The sequence below is a fragment of the Helicoverpa zea genome, chromosome 27 (genome assembly GCF_022581195.2).
Source record: "Helicoverpa zea isolate HzStark_Cry1AcR chromosome 27, ilHelZeax1.1, whole genome shotgun sequence".
Taxonomy (NCBI): domain Eukaryota; kingdom Metazoa; phylum Arthropoda; class Insecta; order Lepidoptera; family Noctuidae; genus Helicoverpa; species Helicoverpa zea.
This window is the reverse complement of record NC_061478.1, coordinates 6,438,856-6,456,265: the sequence shown is the minus strand read 5'-3', so window position 1 is coordinate 6,456,265 and position 17,410 is coordinate 6,438,856. Positions and strand designations below refer to the sequence as shown.

General features: G+C 37.7%; 1 protein-coding gene across 4 annotated transcripts in view; it reads right to left on the bottom strand.

Moving 5' to 3' along the window:
• The window catches only part of LOC124643564 (proteoglycan 4-like), an 84,204-nt gene that overhangs the window by 47,213 nt on the left and 19,581 nt on the right, over positions 1 to 17,410 (bottom strand). For 2 of the 4 annotated variants that reach the window (XM_047182576.1, XM_047182579.1), the window contains exon 2: positions 4,864 to 4,954. The gene's annotated coding sequence lies outside the window, so the exon portion shown is untranslated. Of the gene's footprint in view, positions 1 to 4,863; positions 5,156 to 8,073; positions 8,125 to 17,410 lie in introns of those variants that run through there. The other 2 variants (XM_047182577.1, XM_047182575.1) reach the window with 2 other exon arrangements.

The window sequence follows — 17,410 nt, the reverse complement described above, 5'->3', positions numbered from 1 at the left end:
AATGTCGCTAAGTCGAGTGGCCATGGCGTCTCGACTGTCAATTGTTTACGTCGTCGCTGAAGAAATCGCACGCTGACTGGCGACCACACTGGCGACTGAGTGAGGGAAATACACTGCACCGTATACAATATAGTAGCAACCGTGGCATCGTCGCCAAGCTGCCAGAGTAGCCAGAAGCCACGTAGGGAACTGTCGCTCGTGGCCACGCTTCCAATTTGGCGATGTTGCCATACCGTCGCCATGTGAGTTAGGCACCATACGTTTCAATATTAACTACTTGGATACGTAGCCAGCGACGTCGCCATTGGCGTCCTAATGAGGCATAGCTCTAATACAAAAATTAACTGTTATTGAACATCTTTGGCAGTCGTTACGTGTAGTCGGCAGCCAGTTAATCTGATAACCAGTCTTACCCAGAGGTCTGTCTTGCCTGGGTAACTGTGTTAAGGAGGTCAGATAGGCAGTCGCTACTTATTAAAACACTGATACTCAACTGCATCCCGTTAGACTGGAAGCCGACCCCAACATAGTTCGGAAAAGGCTAAGCAAGCCAAACTTAATCTTGTGGCTGTTATTTAGCCACGAGCCTCGAGTAAAGCAAAATAACATACATTTTCAAAGACAGCCCTTTAGTCCAATGAGATATTAAAAACCCTTTATCCAATAGAAAATAGAAAAGTCATTTCAAAAAACACTTTGTACTTAAAATGAGCTTTCACAGCGAAAAGTCGATTCTATAAGTCAAACACTGCAAATCGATTACGCAGTGTCTGTCGTTTATAAATCATTTGAAAGCATGGAGAACAAAATGAGTAGCGGAGATGTCATAACGCAAAATCTCCTAAGAAAGTAGCGCGACAACATGCGATGTAAGTCAGGGGGACGAGGAACGTTACTAGCTCCGCCCTTACAGGCCTTCTACGAAATCAGCCGATTATCTATACTAATACAGCTGAAGATTTTGTTTGTTTAAACGCGCTACTGTTGAAAATCCGATTTGAAAAATTATTTCAGTGTCAGATAGCCCATTTATTTATCGACATATATACATACGCTACTTTTTATCCGAGTCTGTGGTAGAAGCTTCTAACGGGACGCGGGTGAAACCGCTGGCAGAATCTGGTTTTCAAAATAAAATCACTAAACAATCAAGACCAATCTTTGACAGATTAGTTTTGATATGACAAGGAACCCAAACGTCTCGTTAGTTCTACTAACTGATCACGCCTATACCTAAGTCGCTTGACCTACAAGAAGCCGCCTGAATACCGGCCTTATGGCATCTCCACTATTTTTCCTTCCTCCGTGCAAACCACACAGATTGGTTTCGCAGTGGTTGTCTATTATAAATCGTTTGAAAGCTGTCGATTAGACCCTGTCTAATCGATTCTGATCGATTATAACAATCGCTTCTGCAGTTTCGTAATATTTTGACATCTAGTTTCATCATTTAAGTTTGCACATTGTTTTATAATCTTTCATTAGTATGTAATTATAGAATTAATTTTCGCTGCAAGATTTTGATTTGTTTTTATGCAAATTAATGACTTTTATCTTTTATTGCACAAATAAAGAATAAACATTTTCCTTTGTGTTATTTTCAGTTAACTAAAATAAGACTTTTGTCAGGCATGACAAAATTAAGGTTCTTTCATACCCCAATTTTATTCCAAGGCTATGAGGCTACTGACCCCATAAACCCGAGGTCACTGTGTAACCTACTTCGCAAAAGGGAGGTAATGTCTTACTCAATCCTTATACAGTTTTGATGGAGGTGACTTGAATAAGTTACAAGGAAGTTACAGTTATAATTAACCTGATAGTTATAGTTAGAGGTCAAATTAGTATGGGGTGAAAGTTTTGTTATGGGTCTCCAAAGACTATAAAACCACTTGACTGCGCATACAGTGCCCCGACGCTCGCCAAACGTTAGCGATTTTGCGCGTATTATAAGGCTACGATCAGTACGATCCTTTAGTAGCGACCAAGTCTATGACCTGCGAACACGCTAAATTATTGAGGATTTTATTTAGTAAAAAATAAAAAAAATGCCTACATGCGCGATGAAATGGTGCGGGAAACAATCCAGGACACCTAGGACAAAAAGGATGGCATCGGCAAGTATCAATACCAATATTTGGCTTTGATTTAATTATATTACGAAATACCACAGGGGTCTATTTAAATTGGTGGTTGGTGAACCGCGCTCAAGCTCGTTGATGTCTTTTGGAAAAGTCCCTTTCTTTCGTTAAGAAATTCTAATACGTCCATCTCTTTCTTGCCCTTTGTATTCCTATCGATGAAATTCGAGCTGTTACCTTTAAGGATGAAGTGGATATCGATAATAGTAAATTTACATTAATTATAAAATATGTTTTATTTCGGCTAATGAGTTAATTAACTGACCATAGTTACGTTAGAGACAGCTGTTCCTGGTGCCTCAACAAATTACTTAAATACAAAAAAATATTTTCATTTTAGATTTTTTAAGATTCCAGAAATATGGAAAATTGGTCCCCAACAAAATACAGTGTTGTTTGCTCGAGGCACTTCACTCCCAATTGTTTTGAATATTTAAATCAATGCCGACGTTTATTTAGTTCAGCAATTCCAACATTGTTTTTGCATATCTTAGTAAGTTTTTATAAACCCCATAATTTTGAAATAATTACATCGTGTACCTATTTAAAATATATCAAGAAATATGTAGACGTTCGATTATCGTTTTTTTACCAAAAACCATCAGGACCCTAAAACATTAATTCGAAAAACTTATACTAAATTAATACATTTTAAGAATCAATAATTTTCTTGTACGGAGGTCTTTTTTTTGTAATAGACTGATTTTTATTGAGTATTTATTACTACGATGAAATACATTTTATCGATATTTTTCAATTGAAAGAGAGCAATCCCTTGCTGAGCGTACTCATGCAACTCGACCTTGAACTGACCAATAGTAGCCGCGGATTATGCTGCGTCCCCCGGCCCGCAGTGGTGAGTTGTGTTCTTAGAAGAAATTGTCGAGTGCGCTCTCTAGTGGTTATTTACTTTATGTGGGTCTCTTAAAATGGTGTGGAAGTCATAGTTTGAAAAAGATAAAATCAAGGACATATGTCTTGTATTTTTTATGATGATGATGCTTTTATAATTTTGCTGGGGAGTTTGTTGCGCCACTTCTTCTTCCCAGCAAAACACATGGAGGAAGTGGTGAAGGGTGGGCGTTTTGGAGGCTGTATTTGGAAATTTCTAACGTAAGAAAAGTGCTGTTTTGTAACCAAGTTTGAATAAACGACTTTTGATTTGATTGATGTTTAAGTACATTAATCAATTCACTATATAAAGGGTTAAACCACTTTTATTCTTACATTCACCTATGTAACCCGTTGACCTCGATAAAAATGACTTCCGAGCTACGAGTCATATACATAGGCTGTTCCATTATTTTATATACTTCAATATATTAAAGAAGGAAAGATTTGATCGTTTGTTTGTTTTCTGTATTTTATCCAGGTACGGGAAGAAGTTTTTCTGAGTTCCCTGAGCGGGTGAAATTACGTGAAACAGCTGGCTTTAAATGTTAACAAGAGTTTTCTATAAAATGAAATTGTCATTAAAAAATTTAATTTTACCTTTAACCCTTTCCACTCATGGTTTCGATGGTATATTAGGAAAGTTCTATGTATATCGTGAACTTTTTTCTATCGATGGCAATAATCATCAAATGACCCCTCCCTCTGTGGGTTAGCAGCGGTGAGGGATTGTCAGACTTTTACTGACTAAAAATCCATCATGTTACTTCGTAGGCCTTTTATGGACCAGGGCCGCGCTAACGATATACTTACATCGTGAATTTAATATAAAATGTGCTCAGTATAATAAACTTACCCATGATCCTACCTAACACTAGTAGAAATAAATAAAAAAAATAGATCACCATGTACACATATTTTGATCTCATTAAAAACTGAAGATGATTATGCAATTAAATAAAAATTGGCTTCATCTATTATTACAATCAGCCCGCAGGCAAAGTCTGCACTCATAGTAGTATGTAATAGTTTAATTTTATATGTCTGTCTGTATTTCGTGTTCGCTGTTAATGTAGGACACGATTTACTTTAAGTTGGAATAGTATTGAATATTATATAATAATGGCGGATAAATAGGCTTTGTTAGATAGGCAAGCATTCAATGTAGAGAAGTTGGTAAAATAATAAGAAGTAAATAACAAAATTAAAAAATATGTTATCCTCCCTTTGATGGGTTAAACACAATCAATAAAAAAAAACATGGACAAATGCCTAAGAAATACTGTATAAATAAAGTATTTTGAAAAAAAAAGAGTTTTATCTATGGACTTTAAGATAGTTTTTTTTTGTAGGTATGGCTGTCATTCGCCGGTGGGGGACTGGATGCCATAGATTCCCAGACCCCCTCCACTCAGGCGAGGTCGGAGTGCCGCTGGGCCTTTTTAGTGGGTATACCGGGAACGTTTTTACCGGGGAGTCCCACATACCCCTCTCCCGTCCCCCGACGGGAAGGGGATGCGTAATAGCATTTTTAGCCCAGCGACAACAAAAAAAAAAAAAAAAAAAAAGGTATGGCTGTCATTGAATGGTATTTTAGTTAGACTGCCGGAGACTGGGTTATGTATTCTTTTGTTCAAAAACCTGAAAACAGTCATTTTATTTAAAAAAAAACTCAAAAAAATTGGTATAAAGTATTTTGAAACATATTTGAAGAATAGTGTTATGCATGGGTATTTTTATCCAATTTTGTAGTCAATATCTGTTTTCAGGTCTTTGGCTGTAAAAGAAAAACTCTTATATTTAGACTTAAAAACTACATGAAAAAACTTACCAAATTCTCCTTAATCAGTTGCAAAAATACACCAAAAAGTCACAGTTTTTTTTATAACATTTGTCACTAGTCACTCACTCACTTCACATTTCTGTACAAAACAAAAAACAGTTTATTTACTAACCAAAGTAATAGTCGTAGAAATAAAATACTATATATATGACAACTGCATAAAACGCGAATTTGAAATATAGGTAAAAAATGTCTTTTATGTAAAATTTTACTTTTTGAATAACCCCCCTTGGGTTTTCATTTATATTATTATGCATTTAAAATTAAATTAACATGTTTTCCCTGTAATTATAATTGTTTGCATGTCTGTTTGTTGTGTGTGCGTTGCTTAGAGAAGTGAACCAACTGGATACGCCATAATTACCTTCTTTCTGCTAAAGATACGAGAGCCTATCATCATCTGCCTAGCCTTTTCCCAACTATGTTGGAGTCGGCTTCCAGTCACGAGAGCCTAATTACCTAATATTATAAACGCGACGGTTTGTATGTATGTACGGATGTTTGGTCCTCTTTCACGCAATAACTACCCAATGGATTTTTTAGCTTATTTATCAGAAAAACACATAAGCTACTTTTCATTCATGTTAGGGAAGGAATTCTGAAAAGCGACAAACTGCTGGCAGAAGCTAGTGCATGAGCTATCACTATTTGTTGCGTTTCCTCAGTTAAATTGGCAGACTTTTTAACCGACATAAAAAAAGAGGAGGTTCTCACTTTGACCTGTTATGTTTGTGTGTACGTTTGATGACATTTTCAGCATAGTATTTCTCAGAGTTACAGGAAGGTGTAGATAAAAATACCTATATTATTCTCGTTGGTTTTATGTTTCGCTAAGAGATTAGTGCTGTTGGCAGCTCCAGTTGGTTGTATACTCTAAGTCGTGTTCTCATACAAAGCTGGGAGATAAAATACAATGCATTACAAAGATAAACTGCTGAGAATTCACATTAAATATCAGATTAGAAACTCTGTAGTATGTGCGTTAAATTATAGTTTAAAGTAACTTTAAAATTATTACATGTATAAGGATAATTATTATTAAAATGCATATTTTTGTTATTTTAACGTAACTTGTCGTTATTGGTTTAGTTTCTAACTAGGTACTTTACAGTCTAGATGATAAAACAATGTCTGTTTTTCTATTTGTTCGTGACGAAATGAATAACTACCTACTTTAAGGATGTTACGTTTTTCACTAACAAATAGGTACCTATGTAGAGTAATTCTTGAAGTAAGTTTAGTTGTTAAAATATCCTGAATTCAGCTGAGACCAAAATACTGGTTTAAAATTTTTCAAAAATGTCATTAAAGTATACTATTACTGCCTTTTTATCGTCCCACTGCTGGGTACAGGCCTTCTCTCACAGGGAGAAGGATTGAGGAAGAAATATATAAATTCATACAAATACCAACTTAGTTTCTGAACTAGGTTATAGGTATTCATATTAATTTCAAAAGTGTTGAACTTCGTTTATAATATCCTATCGTAATATAAAAACTACCTACAAGCAAGAAATAAACTACACGAACAAAAAAAAAATTAATAGGTATCTTTTAAATTAACCACTGGAAACTATGGCTGTAAGTTAACACCTAATGATTGTAAATAACTATTAGCTTGAAGTAAAAGTTCTTATAATAACGACTATAAAACTAGCAATATACACCGGTTTCACCCGTGTCCTGTAAGTGTTGCCGTGCCATCGCGCTATGAGAGTGAAGGAATAGTGAGTGCACCTGTGTCCAAGCAAATGCTTGTGCACTATAATATGTCCTGCACAGCTGGCTGATCTCCTTACATGAGAACAGCCGCCGTAGCCGATAATCGTCTAGGAGGGCATCATCTCACGCACGCGTATAACATATTATAGGTAATCTACAAGCCAACAACCCGCGGTTTCACCCGCGTCCCGTGGGAACTACTGCCCGTACTGGGATATAATATAGCCTATGTTACTCGGGGAGAGTGTAGCGCCCCAACAGTGAAAGAATTTTTGAAATCGGTTCAATAGATCCAGAGATTACTACCTATAACTTTACAAACTCTATAATATGATTAATAGATTACAAAAACTATGTATTTTTTTCAGTTTCATCCATATCTTCAAAAAATACGTACCAACAAAACTCATATCTCACATCATCCTCCGAGCCTTTTTCCCAAACTATATTGCGGTCGGCTTCCAGTCTAACCGGATTCAGCTGAGTACCAGTGCTTTACAAGAAGCGACTGCCTATCTGACCTCCTCAACCCAGTTACCCGGGCAACCCGATACCCCTTGGTTAGACTGGTGTCAGACTTACTGGCTTCTGACAACCCGTAACGACTGCCAACGATGTTTAATGACAGCCGGGACCTACCTAAAACTCATATCTCACAATATTCCTATAAATCTCCCTACCAAATTACACCTGCATCAGCTCAGCCGTTTCGCCGAGAAAGCGTAACAAACGAACATGACATTCGCATTTATAATATTAGTTAAGATTTCGTGTTGACACCTTCCAAACTGGTTTGTTATAATATTTCGTAACAATTTTTACAGTCTAGTTTTAAAGTTAAGTCATTTCGCAAAAGCAATTTCGTCTAGCTAATATACAGGCAATTTATAAGCGATGAAACTAAATTAAAGTGGTGCTAAAAAATATTGGTCAATCTGGGAATCGAATTCACGACCTTAGAAGAAGAGATTTAGCCTTACTAACTGAATATATAGGTAAGTAAAGTATATCTGTATGTTGCTCTATCAGGTCAAAACTACTGCACCAATTTAAATGAAATTTCGTACACAGATAATCCAGAAATAGAGAAAGGACATGGGCCACATTTTATCCGGCTGCAGGAAGTTGCTTCATCGCTACTCGGGAGCGTCTAGTTTTAAAGTATTTAATTTCATTCTGTTACAAGTACTAGGACACTATTTTTATTATATTCTTCGAAACAGATGAACGCTTTCTTCCACAAATAGCAATATTACACAATTAACTTCTACATAAATACTAATTTAAAGTATAAAAAAGTAATAACACAACAACATATAACCTATCGCATAATTCTCAATTATGTAATGAAAAAACATACAACCCAAGATTTACATTGAAAACCTCACACACACAGACAAACAACACAATACTACACACGAACACAAATAAACCAAAATTCAAAAAAACGAAAACTTAAATATATGAAAAACTCACTTGACACTTAAAAAAAACTCTATTTTAACACACAGTACAAAAAATACAAGAAAAAGTTTGTATATGCAAGAGAAAAATGGATAAAATCGTGTCTGTAAACGGCGCGCGCGCAAAGTTGACTGTTGGCAGTCGCTTGCGCATATAGGAGGGGAGTGGGGGGGACGGTGACTATGCGTTAAGCAAGTTGGGGACAGTCAAGGTTTTAATGTCGAAAGGTATATTAAGTAAACTTCAAACAAAATCGACGAAATTATAAGACATACACTATCATCCATTTTAAATGTGGCCTTGGACGACAGAGCTTGGTCTCAAGCGACTCTTCCCATCCGTATGGGAGGACTTGGCGTCCGTAAAATTTCCAGTGTAAGTTTACCAGCCTTTATTTCCTCGGTCCATGGCACTGAGAAATTGATCAGGAAAATATTACCCACCACACTGGTCAATTTTGAGGTGCCAAGCCTGACTGAGGCTTTAAACGCTTGGAAAGTCGCATGCCCGAACACCGACTTACCCGCCAACCTGTCCTCTCAGAGACAGTGGGATGAGCCGCTCTGCAGAGTAATACGGAAAAGTTTAATCGATACGTCAATGACTTCTGCAGAGCGAGCGCGCCTACTGGCTGTGGGTGAATGGGAGTCGGGTCTATGGCTTCTTGCACTTCCGTCTTCAAACACAGGCACCATGTTTGATGACACCACCTTCAGACTCGCCGTTTGCCTCCGACTAGGTGCTCCATGCTGCTCTCCTCATCGCTGCCACTGCGGGGAAGCTGTCAACAGCCTCGGTCACCACGGCCTGTCGTGCAGCCGGAGTGCCGGCCGCATACCACGACATGCAAACATAAACGACGTGATCCGTCGCGCTCTTGTTGCCGTCGGCGTGCCAGCCGTACTCGAACCAAATGGCTTGGCACGCGACGATGGCAAGAGACCAGACGGCATGTCGCTATTTCCGTGGAAGGTGGGTAGGACTTTAGTGTGGGACGCGACATGCGTCGACACTCTTGCGCCATCTCACCTTCCCGGAACTGCATGTCGTGCTGGCTCCGCCGCTGCACAAGCAGAGAACCTCAAGCGGCGCAAATATAGTAACCTTATAGGCAATTACATGTTTGAGCCGTTTGGGGTTGAAACTCTAGGGCCGTGGGGTCCGAGCGCCCACCTTCTTGCCAGGGATATCTCCCAGCGCCTGGTTGACACTTCCCGGGACCCAAAGGCTGGCTTTTATTTCGCACAGAGGTTGAGCATTGCCATCCAACGTGGCAATGCTGCCAGTCTTTTGGGTACATTACCCAGTGAGAGCGATGAGGAGCAATTTTTTGATGCCCTATATTAGTTTTAAGTTGTATATATATATAAGTTTATTTTATTTTCAATTAATGTAAATATTTTGTGAATAAATAAATATCGATAAAAAAAAAAAAAAAAAAAAAAATTGAAGCGTATGTAGTAAACTTCAATATTATATTGGGAAGGACTTTTTCCGTAGGTAATTCGAAAGCGTGTGTAGCCTAGAAGTTAGAAGGTATCCTTATTCTTAAAATTACTGTAAAAGCAAAAATTTGTAAGAATGTATGTACGTATGTTTGTTATTCTTTGTTACGAAAAAACTAGTGTTTTTTTATGAAACTTAGCAGCATAAAGGTATATTAGTTTATATTAAGCTACTTTTTGTCCTTGTGCGGGATGTAGTTCCCTTGCAAGCAAAAAAACTGACTAAAACAAGTAATAATATACAGCATTAAAAATATTTAATATTTTTGACAGTTTTTCCAGCAAATATAGGCTTTTAAATAGTAAAAATGCATATTTTTGAGTGCATGAAGTAATCGTCTCGGGACACGAGTAAAACATATGGAAAATAGCTAGTTTTATGAAATTGTATGTAAAGGGTAATTAATATAGTTATATTAAATTATAGGAAACAGCCCATTATGTCATATATATAACGATATTCACCTATATGGTTAATGATCCATAAAGTGCTGTTTTTATAGGTATGATGACCTACTTATTTGTGGGCATGCGTGGTGTGCATTCAATATGATATAAACTTAAGTATTATTATTTATCCAGTTTAGACTTGGGTATTTAATATTTTATAGGTAAATGCAAAGGCTGTCTATCTTTCGGACTTTTACACCAAAACAACTGAACTGATTTAAATATTTGGTACACACTGTTTAGAGCCTGAAAAAGAACATAGGCTACTTTTTACCCTTGTGCCGGAAGGAGTTTGTGTAACCTCCCTCTCCTACCAGAAAATATAATTTAATCGACTCGTATGAAATTATGGACTGAACTTAGTACCCATAAGTACTAAGTAAAAGTCCAAAGCAATATAAAAAAATGCGAACAACTCTGCAAATTGAATCACTTCATGTTATTTACAAGTTTAAAAAAAATATATAAAAGAGGTATGTATTTACACTATAACTAAAACACGTCGAAAATTCTTCCTCATCGCTGTCGACTGGGAGCGTGCCCAAAAGGCTAGCAGCATTGCCACGTTGAATGGCAAAGCTTATCCTTTCTCTAAGGCAGTATATAGGTACGTATATAGTTATCGGCACGAATCTTGAGCTCTGACCTACATATTAGCAAAGAACCAATCCCGAGTGTCGGCTATGACGCGATGCACTGCGGGCCAATCACCGCTTTAGCCCGCCCCCGCGCCTCACTTCATACCACAAAAGGGACCCAATAAATTACTTCTGCGCAGGTGAAGGTCAGAGCTCAAGATTCGAGCCGATAACTATACTCCTAGGCAGTATACTTTCTTATAAATGATCAAGTTAATATCAATTACCTACATTCAATACTACAGCTACACTCAGTGTCAAAAAAACATACTACCTCTTAAAGTCATGACAAAAAAAAAGAAAACGAAAAAATAACACATTTCACGTTGTCATGGTAACCCCACTGGTTGCGAAGGCGCGTGAAATCGAACCAGCATTTGTAACATATATTGATCGCACGGCCGCGGAATAAGCAAATTACAACATTTTAAAAACTATTCTAGTTTAGTAGTTTAGTTAACAATTTGTAAGCAAATTCACTTAGAATCTACATGGGTAAAGTTACGTAATGAAAATACAGTAAGTTCGGCTGTCATTTGTATATATATTTGACAGTTTTTTAAATAAATGCAGATTTACAAACTGACACAAGTTTGTAAATAAATCTGTCTACCATTGTATCGTGTTATATTTTTAGAGATACATTATATGTATAGATATTTTTTCCTCTTTGGTATAGGAAAAGTTTATATTACATTTTATTACATTTTGGTTTAAATGAAGGCTGAAATGAAGACTATAAGGCTAAGTTCAAAATATATGTTTTGTTTTAATAACGATTTTTTAAGAAAATAATGTTCGTTTATGTTGTATGGATTAATCTATTTTCAACAAGTTTTATTTTATTTCTTAATCTGTATAATAATTATATAATAAAGCTGAGGAGTTTATTTCTTTGTTTGAACGCTCTAATCTCAGTAGATACAAATCTGGTTTTAAAATTATTTCAGTGCTAGATTGCCCATTTATCGAGGAAGGTTATATTAGGCTTTTTATCCGGGTTCGTGCAGAAGTTTCCACGGGATGCGGCTGAAATCGCTGGCAGAAGCTAGTATTGTAATGGCGTCCACGGTCTCATTTAAGGAGATCAGCCAGCTGCGCAGGACATATTAGTGCACGAGCATTTGCGCAGACACAGGTGCACTCACTATTCCTTCACTCTCATAGCGCGATGGGACGACAATCCGACACCACCGGAGAGAGATCAGGCGCAGGACCGACATTAACGTGCTCTTCGATGCACATTGTATATAACATTTTTCACTAATATTTGAACGGCCAATATTGCGTGAATAATATAAACTTCCTACAATCGAACTGATTCCATTCGTAAGCAATTAACTGTATTTCCTTCCTCAAAATTAATTGTGTTTCCTTCACGCTTCGAAGTTTATTTTTTCTAATTTCCATCGGAAATGGTTTAGCAATTTTAATGCGTTTTTTACAGGCATTAACTTTTAAGGGGCTAGTGGACTAGTAACTGAAATTGATCAAGGTTAAGCAACTATATTTGGATGGGTGACCATTAATGACATAATGAGTGTTTCAGAAGTCCCGTTACATTGTGGCTCCTGGCTGTTATTTGAGTTCCTCCGTGTTTCGGAAGGCATGTTAAACTGTAGGTCCCGGCTGTCATTGAACATCCTTGGCAGTCGTAACGGGTAGTCAGAAGCCAGACTGTCTGACACCAGTCTTACCAAGGGGTATTGGGTTGCCCGGGTAACTGGGTTGAGGAAGTCAGATAGGCAGTCATTTCAAGTAAACCGACTGAACTATGTATCATGAAAATAAAATATAAAAACTGTTACATGAACAGAGAAAGGCAATTTTGTACAATTAAAATGAAAGATTATATCAATAAAGTTATGTAATGACAAGAAATAGACTTTATGATATTTAAATATGTGTTTGTGTATGCAAATAATACGTTTAAACTAGATTAATTGCATGCAGCAAGAAATGTTCATATTTTTTTGATAATAACAGTGAATTTCTTAGTAAGTAGCTATCATCAATTTCGGCTGTCATTAGAATATTTTTGGTGGTCGTTACGACTTTTGAGTACGTACAGCTGTTTTCCGAGCTATGTTTTCTTTAACCGACTTCTCAAAAAGCAGGAGTTTCTATATTCGTAGGAGTAGGTTTACAGTTAGTGGCCGACATTTTCTAGTTATTTGACAACTTAATGTAAATCATCATCATTATCATCATCTCAGCCATAGGACGTCCACTGCTGAGCATAGGCCTCCCCCTTCGATCTCCACGGATACCGGTTGGAAGCGACCTGCATCCAGCGTCTTCAGGCGACATTTATAAGGTCGTGCGTCCACCTTGTTGGTGGACGTCCTACGCTGCGCTTGCTAGTCCGTGGTCTCCACTCCAGCACTTTTCGACCCCATCGGCCATCTGCTCTGCGAGCAATATGGCCAGCCCATTGCCACTTCAACTTGCTAATCCGGTGGGCTATATCGGTGACTTTAGTTCGTCTACGGATCTCCTCATTTCGGATTCGATCACGTAATGTAATGTAAATAATTGTATTGTTTTCCACAATACGTTCATCCTCATTTAATTTAAACAGGAAAGTGTGCATCTTACAATACTATAAATATGCGAATTCCTTTAATATGTGTATTTTCAGACCGATCAGACAATTTGAGCGGACCGACTGTTTACTGACTTTACTTCCTCAATCCAGTTACCCGGGCAACCCGATACCCCTTCGGACCGACTTCTTGATCAGGCAATTTGAGCGGAGCGACTGCCTACTGACTTCCTCAACCTAGTTACCCGAGCAACCCAATACCCCTTAGTTAGACTGGCGTCAGACTTACTAGCTTCTGACTACCCGTAACGACTGCCAAGGATGTTCAATGACAGTCGGGACCTACAGTTTAACGTGCCATCCGGAACACAGTCAATGGTGTCTAAAATATACTCAGAAAGTACGTACAAACTTAGAAAAGTTGCATTGGTACTTGCCTGAAATCGAACCCGCGCCCTCACACTTGAGAGGTTGGTTTTTTGCCTACTAGGCCATCACGACTTCTACCTTCTTCTAGAAGTTATTATAGGTATAGTTAGTAAATTAAATTGATTTAACATTACAACAGGGCATCCTTATTGGTAGGTTTTAGGCAATAGCTTACAAATAGCATTTGCTAAGTTAATTGCGAAACTTTGAAGTAAAAAACGATGCTTATTTTTAGGTATTTTGGTTTGTTGTTAAGGAAAGTGGTAAGGTTAAAAGTTATGACCTAGTTCTGACCTACTTACTTCAAATGCTGAAATAATATCATGAATGCGATAGTTTGAAAGGTTGTATGGATTTTGGTGAAACTTAGCAGTAATGTAACTTAATATCGGAATAATATATTGGCCACTTCTTGTCCATTTGCAGAAAGAACAGTCCTAAGGATAGGATGAAATTACAGGAGAAAGAATATCCTTGCTCGAAATAAACATGGGCTTTTTAAGACTGAAATATTTTTTTCAAATTAGTTTAGCGGTTCCCGAGATCAGCGTGTACAAGGAAACATAAGTAACATTGTATCAGCCAGTAAACAAGAATAATCCCTCTCTATCAATATATCTAAAAACACACATACAAACAAAACAAAAGATATCCGCCATTCCATTTTCAAATTACCCGCTTAATTGTTCGCGTTATGACAGTTAATATAGGCATTGAACTCCTGTGCAGCGAACAGAACGCCTTTCTACATATCACTTGTGTAATTATTATATCTATTGAAAGTCTATATCTTGGTAGGTATTGTTAAGTTACATGGATAGATGGTGGGAAGGATAACTATAGATACTTATACTATAGTAATATTATAAAGAGGATTTTTTGGTTGGTTTGTCTGTACCCATAAAGCCGCGTACGCACGTACGAACAAATTTGTTGCGTTACATGATATGCAACAACTTGGTTCGCACGTGCGTACCACTATCGAACATCGAACACTCTGTTCGTCAAACATGTTCGCGGCGATCCTTGTAGTGTGTTCTATATGGACGGTGTTCGAAGAGCTTTAATAAATGTTACGCAACAAAACTGTTCGTATACCTAGATCTGGGCGGGGTGCGGGCGCGGCAGAGGGCCTACCCGTACCTCAGTTCTCGACGAGTAGCCGTCAAGGTTATTCGCGTGCTATGTTTATTATTAAAAACATCCCTAAGTTTTCCAGTCATGGCCGACGAAGAAAATTTTCAACGGGGCCGTCATGGCTACTAAGATAGAGTTCACGACTGTTGTTCACGAACTCGACTCGAACTATGTTTGCGTTCGTGTTCGAATATGCCGTCCATACGTACGAACCAAATGTTCGGGTCTGGTGTTTGTGTTCGCTATGTTCGTGTTCGTACGTGCGTACGCGCCTTAAGGCTCCGAAAGTATTGAATAGTTTTGAAAAATTCTTTCGCTGTTGGGCAGCTACACTATATCCCGAGTAACAAAGAGTATATTTTATCCCGGTACCTGGTGAAAACACAGGAAAATGTCTAGTATTCAATAGATTTTGTGGCAGTTAAATATAGTAGGACTAGGTTATATAACTATGGCTTTATAAAGCTAGGACGAATTGGAAACTTTGGCGCCAAGGATCTCAATTTTTCTCAGTAAATACAAAACGGATCAAAATACAACTTGGTTACCTGAAAGTTCATGATATAAACCTTATTTTGTTAGACTTCAAAACATGATTAGGTAACTTTTATAACAGAGAAAAATATATCAAACATACCTCTTTTTAAAAAGAGATTCACATATTATGGGCAAACGGGACCGATTTAAGCCTCTTAACTTTTTTAGTAGTTGAGTATATACATACTCTTTAAAATTGTGGAAGGAATTTTTATCAAATTATCATTTCTAAATAATAAAATTACAAAACCATTTTGTCGCTTACTCCACCATTTTCTCGCCCCGCTCAGACGCTCCGACCCCTTTTGGCGCCTTAGATGCGCGTGCCGGTTATGGAATTATTGTTGACCAATTCGTCGCCTTAAGATAATGTACCCGACTTTAAGACATCGTGTTCAAAGTTAAGAATTCAAAAAAATAGCCATGTTACAGACTTTAAGTGTATGAAATCTCTCCAACTTCTTTAAACACCGCCCATATTGTTTCTGGATTATAATATATACCTACTTGTTCGACATATGGAGTATTTGAGAACCTATTCCACGCAGTTGTCTCTATATCCCGAAGGAACTACTGCCGGCATCTGGATAAAAGTAGCCTATATACTTTCTCGGACGGGTGAATCTTTAGCCTGGAGCCAGAAAATGGACATAGGCTACTTTTCAACCAGCTGCGGGAAATACTTCCTTCAGGTCACGAGTGGCCCATCAGTAACAGTTATTGTTACTGTTGCTGCCTTTTTATCGTCCCACTGCTGGGCACTTAAGGCTTGAGCATTAATCACCACGCTTGCTCTATGCGGGTCTGTGATTTCAGACTATACGGTCCAGGTTTCCTCAAGATGTTTTCCTTCACCTTTTTATCAGCCATTGGTGAGGCCAAAAGTTGCATTGGTACTTGCCATACCCGGAATCGAACCCACACCCTCAAACTCGAGAGGTTGGTTCTTTACCCAGTAGGCCAGCACGACTTTTCAGTAACAGTTAGTTAGTTCATAGATAAATCATCACTAATTGAGTGATTAACGTCAATAACCTGAATGAAAAGATATCGTGAGCATATTGCACTTTCGTTTTCATACAATGCACAATGGACGTGAATTTGTCTAATTACCACACACTGGTTATAAGAAACATAGTAGATTATATAAATTGACTAGGTTAATTACTAATTTGCTAGTTCCTTAAAGAAGCAATTTGATGTGGTAAGGGAAATAACCTTGAATTCTTGGTTAACAAGAATGCTAATTGTTAGATGACAGCAGAGAAAAGAGTATGGAAGGAGAAAACATGCTGCGCCGACCACAAATAAAATTAGGATAAGGGTAGGAGGATGATGTAGGGTTAAATAACCAGTCGAAAAGGTGGGTTTAAGTCAGTAAAGTTCTGAAATTTTAATCGTAAACTGAGAAAACCGATAAATACATTACTTAACTCAGAAGGCAACAGACACAACTCAATATTACTAGTATCCATAAGTGATTTCATTCACAACTCGTAGGAATTACTCGGCACATTCGGATAAACACTTAAGTACCTATAAATGGGCTATCTACACTAAAATATTTTTTCAAATTGATCCCACAGTTCATCATCCTCCGAGCCTTTTTCCCAATCATGTTGGGGTCGGCTTCCAGTCTAACCGGATTCAGCTGAGTACCAGTGCTTTACAAGAAGCGACTGCCTATCTGACCTCCCCAACCCAGTTACCCGGGCAACCCGATACCCCTTGGTTAGACTGGTGTCAGACTTACTGGCTTCTGACTACCCGTAACGACTGCCAAGGATGTTCAATGACAACCGGGACCTACAGTTTAACGTGCCATCCGAAACACAGCCAATGGTGTCTAAGATATACTTAGAAAGTACATACAGACTTAGATCCCACAGTTCCTAAATTCAAATAAACAAACCAACTCTTCATCTTTATAATATATTATTAATGTACCTAGATGTAGATTATATTCATCTGAACCAATCTTACTTTAAACCTATCGTGATTAACCTCCATTTATCACAAACTATACCAACTTTGACACATTGCAAAACATACCTACTTACCTAGAAAATTAGGTTCACAATACAAAAACAATAGTAGGTATACTTCAC